Source organism: Physeter macrocephalus, chromosome 3 (genome assembly GCF_002837175.3).
Source record: "Physeter macrocephalus isolate SW-GA chromosome 3, ASM283717v5, whole genome shotgun sequence".
Taxonomy (NCBI): domain Eukaryota; kingdom Metazoa; phylum Chordata; class Mammalia; order Artiodactyla; family Physeteridae; genus Physeter; species Physeter macrocephalus.
This window is the reverse complement of record NC_041216.1, coordinates 30,695,759-30,705,757: the sequence shown is the minus strand read 5'-3', so window position 1 is coordinate 30,705,757 and position 9,999 is coordinate 30,695,759.

The window sequence follows — 9,999 nt, the reverse complement described above, 5'->3', positions numbered from 1 at the left end:
CCGATTTATTGAGATACGATTCACAGAGCATGACATTCCCTGTTTTAAAGTGGCCTATCTAGTTCCAGAACATTTTCATCTTCCCAGAGGGAAACCCTGTGCTAAGGAAGCAGTCACCTCCACATCCCTCTCCTCCAGCCCTGGCAAACACCGGTCTCTTTTCTGTCTCTGTGGATTTGCCCATCCTGGACGTGTCACGTAGGTGGCATTGTACGGTATGTGGCCTGGTCTGACTAGCTTTATTCACTGAGTCCATGCCCACTGAGGTCTGTGTCAGGGCTTCGTTCCTGGCTGTGGCCGAACACTCCTCCGTAGTACGGATGCATCACTGGTGGTGATTTTCATCGTTCCTCATTCCTGACTCTCATCCTAGGTTCTGGGAGACCCACAGGGCCCTCAACTTCTGCTGGGGTCTGAACAAACCCTTCAGGAAGCTTTAATAGTCTCTCAACTCGGAACTTAGGTTTCAAAAACAAAGGCTTGAAATGCAGTCTGTGGCGTTGGATCTGTGGTCACCTTTTAGACCCAGTTCTGCTGATCCAGGGAGAAACCTTTCTGATGTCCTGGGCAGAGTGGAGAAAAAGAGCAATGAGGATGCCAGAGCGGCTTTTCTTATTTTGCAAAAAGCACACACACAAAAGGAGAGTCACTAACTGTTGATTTGATTGGGAAGGCAGCCTTCAGAGAATGACATCATTTGGAGAACATAAATCTTGGTTTGTATGATTTATTTATGTTAAGAAATCCACATATGATGCTGAGTTTTCAATGGCTTTGTTTAAGTGATAGTTTTTCCTTTTTAGCGAAAGTTGGAGCGATGATAAACAGCTCCAGCTGTAAAAATTAAAGGCGGAGGTGAAGCCAAGGTGATTATTACACAAAAAATCTGAGTTTGCGGCGGGGCGGGGGGCGGCGGGGGGGGGCATTTGGCCCTTCTCTGCTCTAAAATGAAAATTACCCTCTGCCACCATGTGCCATGAACAATTACCTGCTGTTTATTAATTAACCTCTTTGAAAAGTGCCACATTTCTACTCGAAACTGTTATTTCTCTAATGTGAAAACTGGCTTATTCATGTTTATTAGAACAACTATGTCCCATGTGGTCCAGGCTCAGCGCACACTTCCCTGACACATATATTTTCTCAAATGACACATTTCATGATTGGAAATTTCTTCCTAGAAGCCCAGATTCTGAGCCTGACTTGCTTGAAATGTTAGCTCCAAACTGGGCACCCGAAGCCACTGGTCTGCGCCCCGGGGACGGCCCCAGCACGGTCCTGGGGTGCCACTGGGTGGCAGTCAGCCACTGGTCTGACTCCCCAGCGACAGCTGGACTCTGAGAAGATACCAGCCCCACGTGGCTGAGGCTTTCTGGACACGGTCATTGTCAGGAGCACGTGGTGACCCAAAGGCCAGAGGCCCCTCTGGAGCTCACAATCCTGGCACCACATGCAACCCAGGAAAGGTCCCGGATGAAGACCCCTCCCTCCACGGCGGTGTGTCCGTCTGTCCTCCGCAAACCCCGAAGACATCCTGCTGTGTGTCACCTGGAACAGGGATCTGTGTCCAGCAGGTGACTCCCACTGTCCCACCTCTGTGGGAAGTCCTTGCGCCTGTGAGCTCCAGTTTCTCCTGACTGCGGTTCTGCGGGGTGGGGTTACCATGAGGGTCACACGCACTGTCACTGTGACGCAGCCCAGGGGTGGGAGTGAGCTGGGCGGCCACCAGCACGCTGCCTGGTACAGGAGCCCCAGCACCAGCCGGGCTCCATCACTCCAGGCCAGGGAACCCCGTGGAGAGACCGCATGTCTCCCGAGCACGCTCTTTCTGCCACCGTCCCCTGCCTCCATCACCCCACTCACCCCACCCACCCCAGAGCAAGTGGGCTTCCCTTTTGCAAACCCTGCACCTTGCAGCAGGGGACCTGGGTGGCTTGCTCACTGCTGCGTCGTCCCTGCCCCTTGGCACAGGCTGCTGAATGCAGGGCAGCTCTTTTTGAATCAGGACAGCTGAAGGACAGGGCACTCAGCACAGGGCTGCGCCTCCACTGCCATGGCCTGGAAGGTTGCCCACGTCTCCTTGGTCTCCTGGGCTGAAATTAGCCTTCAGGTATCCCAGGGTCACTTTCTACTCACTCAGCCACCTTCATTCATTCGTTCATTCATTCATTCATTCATTCATTCACTGAGCTCCAAGCATACGCCCAGGTGTGGGCCAGGCACTGAGACCCTGGGGGGAGCGGGGGAGGGGAGGGCAAGATGCTCTGGAAGCTGCAGGTCTGCTGGAGGAACGGGTTTCACGTTCAGCCTGCGCCGTGCGACTGTAAGTTCCAGGAGCACCAGCCTTACCAGGGCCTCTGGCCGTACATCGACGAATGAATGAATGAATATTAGGTCTGCACACAGTCTGAGAGCCTTGGCCTCTCAGGGGGCAGGTGGCGACCTGTGAGAAGCACTGAAGGCAGGTGCCAGGAGACCAGCTGGCCCTCGGACAGCTTCCACTCCGACCAGACCAAGGTCAAGAGGGTAGGCCCGACTCTGGGAGTGTGTTAAGAGCTGCAGGGCGAGGGGAGCCCACAGCTCCCGAGAGCCCCGTCCTCAGTCCTGGCCCGATGTGCCCTCTGTGTCCACCAAGGGAGAGAGGATGTGCCCTCCGTGAATCCAACTCAGAGCCCTGGGAGCAGGCCTTGGTTCTGGGAGAGGAGGGGTCAGAGGGTGCAGGGACTCCTGCCATTAGCAGTTCCCTCTCCAAGAGCCCAAGAGCTCCCAGGAGGTGCCAGGCCCCGCCCCTGCAGGCAGCTGTGCCCACAGCACCCCATATTGCACAGCAGGAAACTGGGGTGCCCAGAAAGCCGGTGGGGGGCTGACCCAGAGTCCCAGGTGGGATGGGGAAGGAGCTGGCTCTGACTAAGCTGAGCTCCTCCTGCACCCCACCCCCCCAGCAGTCTGCTTGTCCTTCGGGGGAGCAGGGGAGGCGTCCTGTGTTAGTGAGTGGGGAGGGCAGTGCCCAGGCAACCCCTCTTCCGCCCCCACCCGGCAAGACACTCATCACAGTTCCACTGATATCGTGGGGGGGGGTGCCCCATGAGTGAGGGGCTGCTACCCTAGTCCCTCAGTCCTCAGTGAGGACCCCTGACCTGCCTGAGGTGCAGGCGCAGGGCCCTGTGTTAGCATGTTCCTGCCATTCCGGCCACCGTTCCTTCCTTCACCGGGGAACCTCGTGCAGATTCGAGAGGGAGGACGAGCCCCATTGCGCTCGCAGAAGGGAGAGAAGGTGGAGAAGCGCTGGCAGGGGCAGCGGAGGCAAGAACTGCGTGTGCCCTGCTCCCTTCCGAGAGCCCCCGGGTCCTGGGCTTGGGCGCCAGGGGCAGAAGCAGCCAGCCCTGCCCCAGGGGACAGGAATCCCCAACGGAGCCCATCAGCTTCGGGTCACTCAGCACAAGAGGTCATTTTTCCCCCTGCCTGGGGCGGCCCTGGTCTCTTGCGTTTTCCTGCCGGTTCAGAGAGCCGCCGGCCATGACTGGCTTAGTGGCAGGTCAAGGGTGTGTCCACTTGGCGCCCCCGGCCACCCCCCCTCCACTGGTCCTGCCCAGAAGCAGTGGGCAGCCTGGACGGTTTGCACAGGCCGTGCCCTTCCCCGGCTCCCCTAGCCCCCACTCCCTCCTCACCACGAGCGGGGCTAGTTTAAGGCTGACCTCTAAGCCCTAGGTCACGCCCCGGGGCCCCGCCCAGAAGCCCGACCCCCCAGCGGCGTGGGGAGGAGGAGGGACGGGGTCAGATTCCCTTCTGCGAGCTCAGCCGGAATCAGGGCTTCGCTCACCTGTCCCCCCTCCCCCGGCATCCCCAGCGCCCACCCTGTGTGAGGTTTTGGGTGCCCGGTGGTACCACCCCGAGAGTTGGAACCTGTTGTGTTAAACCCGCCTGCATCCGGGCCCCAAAGGAAACTGAGAGAACCGCCCAGGGCGAGGGAAACCCTGTCCAGGGACAGAGCGGAGACGGGAGACGCTTGGGCGCCGAGAGGGACCCTCGCACCTCCGCCACCGCTCCGGGGAGAGGGGAGTTCTGGGGTGGGGGCGGGGGGAGAAAAGGGGGAGGGCAGCGATCGCTCAAGAGCAACCGTGGGCCCCTTCCGGTCTGGGCACGACCTCTGAGCCCCAAAAGGTGGGCAGCGCCGGGCCCCGCCGGGCGTTTTCCATCCTCCGCTCTCCCTGCCAACCCCACATCAACCCTGGGAGGGGGGCAGGAGTATTTTGCCCCATTGCACAGATGGGGAGACTGAGGCGTGAAGAAATCCTCCTCCGCGGTTACTTTGGGAGGAGGCGGCAGGACCAAAGGCGAAATTTGGTTTACAGACTAAGGGGGTCGGGCTGTAGGGGCAGGGACCAAGGTTCAGAGGACGCAGGGGAGAGGGCTTGGCAAACCCAGGTGGGGATGGGGGAGTCTGCTCGGCCCTGAGGCGGCTGGGGACGCGGAGGGCGGGCTCCCACCCGGAGGCTCGCGGGACTCGGACGCCCGGACGGCGACGCGGCTCTCCGTTTTCGTTGTTGCCAGGGCCCTGCCCGCGCGCAGCCGGAACCTGGAGCGGCAGGCGGCGGCCGCGTCTACGCGGGCAGCGTTCCGCAGCGACCGCAGGGCCACCTCTGCGGGGCGGGGCTCTGTCCGCGCCGCAGGGCCAGGGCGCTGAGGGCAACGAAGTTGCTCCCCACGTGCGCGGGCGGGCGGCCCGGGGGTGCGGGCGGCGCGAGGGTCCTCTCTCCAGGCGGGGCGGGGTGAACGCGAGGCTCAGGATCCGCGCAAACTGGACGACGGAATTCTTGAGCGGGTTTTGAAAAGTTCTGGCATGGAGAGGGAAAGCGTGGGAAACCGATTCCGTTTACTGCTCTGGGCGGCCGAGGCCGGAGCCGGAGCCCGCGCGCAGTTGCTGGAGCCCCGGGAACTTAGTCCCGCCCGCTTTGCGCGCTGCGGGGGAACGAGTCGCCAGGGACTTCCTGCGCTTCTTGGGGTGCCGGTTTGGGCCGAGATACCGGAGTCAACTCCCACCTGGCTCAAACGAGGGAGTTCAAGCCCACAGCCTCCATCTCTTAAATTAAAAAAAAAAGAAAACAAAACTCCTGATCCCATCCCCCCAAAGCACGTGGCAGACCCCAGGTGCCCCTTACGGGGCGGGCATCTGCGCTCCCGCAAGACGGTGGCCTTAGCCAGGACTCCAAGATACCGGCAGAGGAATCACCGGGGCCCTCCCAAGAGGCTGCCCGTCTACAGGAGAGAGCGTCCTCCTGCCTGAGAAGGAAGTAGGCTTCTGAACATCTGGGGTTTGTTCGAAATCAACTACATGGCTCACATTCCTGGGAAGCCTTGGCTGGGAGCGTCCCCAACCCTCTCTGCGACCCACTCCAGAGCCAGGGACTGGGTGTGGGTGCCGGGAGGCCTCCGCTCTGAGACGCCACATGGCTTCTGAACTCGCTGGCCAGAAATCAGGTCCTGTGTGCTTCTGGCCTCTAAACTTACCTGGGTCACAGCGAGTGTCTCTGGGCCTGGGGTAGGAAGAGGGGCAAAAGGAGGTCTGAAATATTAACCCCAGGGTCCAGGGAGGCTCCTGTGGTCCCAGTCAGGGGCTGAGGTGCGGTGCTGGGGCAGCACCCACCATGGGGCCAGTGTGGAGGCCCGGCTGGGGAGCAAAGGGCTCTGTGGGTTGCCTGTGCCCCCACCCCATGCTGGACCAAGCACTGTTCACCCCAGGCTGGACGCCCTCTGCGTTCAGTCCCCGACTGGGTCCCCTGCTGGCCACAGAGACCGTTTCCGTTTTCTTCTGTGTGCAGTGGGAACCATACTGCTTGTCCCCAAGCATCCCGCGTGGTCTCCTTCTGTCCAAATGGGAGCCATTTCCACCTAGTGTGGGGCAGGATGTGGCCAGAGGGGGAGAGCCCCATCTCGGCCTGACTCGGTGGCCCCGAGTCGGGGGTGGGGCGAGGACTGGTGGCCACAGAGACCGTTTCCGTTTTCTTCTGTGTGCAGTGGGAACCATACTGCTTGTCCCCAAGCATCCCGCGTGGTCTCCTTCTGTCCAAATGGGAGCCATTTCCACCTAGTGTGGGGCAGGATGTGGCCAGAGGGGGTGGGGCGAGGACTGGTGGTCTGGACACCTCCTGGGGCGATTCCGGATCTCCTGAGAGGGGTCCCCGTGTAAACGAACGGAGCCTGCTTTTATTCTCTCAGCCACTCCTTTCTGAGCAGAAAGGGGAGGGTGAACAGAACCTGACCTGTCACCCGATGGAGCCAGGACACTGAGTGCCAGGATCCAGCGGCCAAATTCAGTGAACACAGAGGGGAACGTGGAGGAAAGCAGCGGGAACCCAGCGGGGTCAGTGCATCTGGCCCGTCGCCTGCCTGTTCCCACCCCGCAGCCACAGTCTGCAGAGGGGCTCCCTGGGCCTGAGGTCCCGGGCTGGGCCGCTGGACGGCTCTGACCCTGCACCTCCAGGCCCACAGACCTCACGATGTGGACCCCCTCTCCACAGGCACGGCCTCTTCCGGTTGGCATGGGGCCCCTTCCTGGCCAAGCAAAGGGACCCTCTAGCCCTGCAGTGTGGATGCTGGGAGTGCACGAGACCCCAGTGTGGTTTATCACAAATGGGCTTCTTGGGAGCCCCGGGGCCCACGATGAAGCTTACGATAGCCCTGCAGGACCAACTTCACTTGCTCTCTCCCAAGCCCAGCCTTTTCCCAAAGGAGTTCGTCTGGTCTTGGGTCTCCAGCTGCACCTCCCCGCTTGCTGGTGGGGCTGGGAGCGTGCAGAGCTCTGGCCTGAAGCAGGATTCTAGGTTGCGGGAGAAGTTGGTGGTAAAAGTCCCCCCTCCCGTCCCCTAGACCGCAGCATTGAAGTCTGTTCCCGAACTCCATAGGGTGTAGAGCACACCACTGTGGCCGACCCACACGTCACCAGCCTTGGACAGTCGGGCAGGGACAGAAGCCCCTGGGGAGGGCACCAGGGACGGGGTGGGCGGCACTTGCGTACTCCCACCCCAGTGCGGAGTCCCCGGGTCCCAGCTCTGGCCTGGCCACAAGAATCCCCAAAGCTTAGCTCAGTTTGAAAACAGCCTTTAAACCTTTTAGTACCATTGAAATGAAAACTGCCCTATTCTGGCTGAGCACCCCCCCAACCCCGGCCCAACCTGTTTCCCCAAGTCTCTTAATGTCAGCGGTGGGGCAGGACACAGAGCTGGCGCCCCCGGCGGACCCGCATCTGATTTTCCCTGCTCCACCCTTTTGCTCCTCGGGACTCTCCCTGAGGCCTGACCTGCTCTCCGTCAGGTCTGAGTCTCACCACGCGGGGGCAGGGCCTGGCCAGGCCGGGACCCAACCTTGGCCAGGGCCAGGGCCATGGCCCTGGGGACGGCCCGGCCCGGCTTCTCAAGCTGATGGGGCTGATTCGAGAGAGCACCCTGGGGGTCTCGGCACCCCGACTGTCTTCCTGGTCATCCTTGATCACTAGCTTACCCCTCCCCACGCAGGCTCTGAGCTGTAGTCCTCCCCACCCTCCAGGGCCCTAGGGGACACCGGCAAGAGACAGCACAGCCAGGCCCTCTCCCCGGACGCCTGCCCTCCTCTGCTGGGCCCCGGCAAGGGTGCGGTCCCAGAGTCTGGAGGCTGCTCCACAATTTTAATCACCTCGTGAGCTGAGGGAGGGAGCACAGAGAAGGCCTGAGTGAGCCGGGGCACCCCCAGAAGAGGCTGGGCCTTCCTGACCACGGGGTCCTGCTGGCTGCCACCTGGGTGGGAGAAACAGTGCTAAGCTGGGGGTCGGGGTGGGGAAGGGACTCCCTCTCTCTGCAGGTGGGAGGGCTTCACGGGAGCCACTGTATTCCCCGCAGGCCTCACACCTAACCTGGCTGGGAGAATCTGGGGTGCTTAGGCGGGAGGGGAGGGTGACGCTGTGTTTGTGTTCTTCGGGCCAGCGCCCCAGCGCGGTTCTGCTCTCTCTGCTGGAGCCTGCCGGGGCTGGGTGAGGGAGACAGCTCCAGAGCGGGGGGCTCCAGCTCCCTTCCTTCCTCTCCCAGCGACCCCTACACACACACACACACACACACACACACACACGCACACACACACACACACACACACACACACACACTCTCCCTGGGCTTGAGAGGGCTCTGAGCCCACGAGGACCTGCAGCCATGCTCTAGCCCCCCGTGGGGACTCTCTTCCAAGCCCCGGAGGGCCTGGCTACAAGGCCCAGAGACCCTGCGAGCCCGGCGGTTCTCTGTCCAGTCCCTGAGGAAAGATGGTCAGGGTTCGGGAGGCGGGAGGGGGAGGCGGCGAGCCACAGGCCCTCGGAGGGCGGCGGGCCAGGGGACTGAGCTGACGGTGAATTCGGGGCCGCCACCGCAGGCAACACTCACCGAGGGCCGGAAACAACAGAGGCGGCGGTCAGTGGGCATCCCGGCCGGGCAGAGAGAGCGCCTTCTCCGTCCGGGGCAGCAAGCGAGCGGGCGCAAGCCTGGACACCCCTCCCCCCAGCAGTGGGGGCTCCGTCGGGGTTCGAATCCCGGCAGGGAAGGGGCTGAGGACGGCGGAGAGGCCAGGGTGGAAGGCCCAGCGCGCTGCCGCCGCCGGCTTTTGACAAGCCCGGCTCCGTCGGGCTTTCCTCTGGGGTAGCGTGGGCCATGCGCCCCTCGGCATCGGGGCGCCTCTGCTAGGACTCCGGGGTCTCGGGGGCAGCTCCTTGGACACTGCCAGTTCACCTCTTTTATGGCGAGGGCCCGGGGTTCCGAATGCAGGGCCCAGCGGAGGCGCCACCGGTCTCACTGCACAACAAAGGGGAGGGGCACGGCCCGGAGCCCACCCAGGGCGGCAGAGACCCCGCACCGCGCACACGACCCCTCCCCGGCTCAGGGAGACTCTCTGGCAGCTCCAAGTCCCGCAGCCTGGCAGAACCCTGGTACTTGAAAGATCGCGGGGCTCAGCGCCTCCGTTTGCTTCCAATTCCTTCTCGAATCCCAGACATACTCGAGCGAGCGGTTCTCACCGTCCCCTCCAGGCCCCTGGGCCCGGAACACACTGCCTGCGCCCAGCCGGCCCCTCCGCCGCCGCCCCTCCGAATTTGAGGGCTGTGGGCAAGAAGGAACGCCCAGTCGGCTCCGCCAGCGCTCCGGCACCTGCGCCTCCGCCGGCTCTGCCGCCCGAGACGCACCTGGGCCGCGCGAGGCGAGGGGTCGTGTCCCCAGAGGCTCCGGTCGCTCGAGGTGGCCCAGCTCGGGCGCTCGCGCCGCTGGCTACTCACCTGGGGCCGCGGAGGCAGGAGAGAGCGGGCCCGCCCGAGGCGGCGAGGTGCAGGGCGCCCGGCGCGGGCACGGCTGCCCCGGCGCCGCCTCCCCAGTGCCCGGCGCGCTGCTCCCTGCGGCTCCGTGCGGGACCGAGGGCGGCGGGTCCGAGTCCCGCCCGCCGGCCCGGGCAGTGGCGGAGCGCGGAGCTGGCGGCGCTGCCGCTGTTGTTTTTGAGCCGCGGAGCCTGAAGCTAGAGCGGTTGGGTGGGGGCGAAGGGGTGGGGGCGGGGTGGGGGCGGGGGCCGGGGAGGCCCGAGGGGGGCGGCGGGGCCCGAAGGGGGCTTCGAAGGAGCCGGGTTCGGGCGATCGCGGGCCAGGGGCAGGGGCGGAGGGGAGAGCCAGCAGGAAAGCGGGCTGGGGCGACGGTGAACGCAAAGCTTTTTAATTAGTAATAAAATGCAATAAGACGAAGCAAAACCAGCCAGACCCGCGTCCGAACTGTCGGCGCGTTTGCCCCCACATCCAAGGAAGTCTCGGGGACAAACGCCGCCGGCGCTCCATCTTCGGCCCCAGCTGGGGCGGGAGCAGCAGCGCTACGCGACTCAGGGGAAGGGGGGGGCGAATAGTCACCTCGCCTCCGGGGCCACCTGGGTCCTTTTAAAGTGTCCGGGGTGCGGGCCCCGGGCGGGAGCGCCGAGCACGGAATGTTTTCTTAAAGGGCCAGTTCCGAGCTG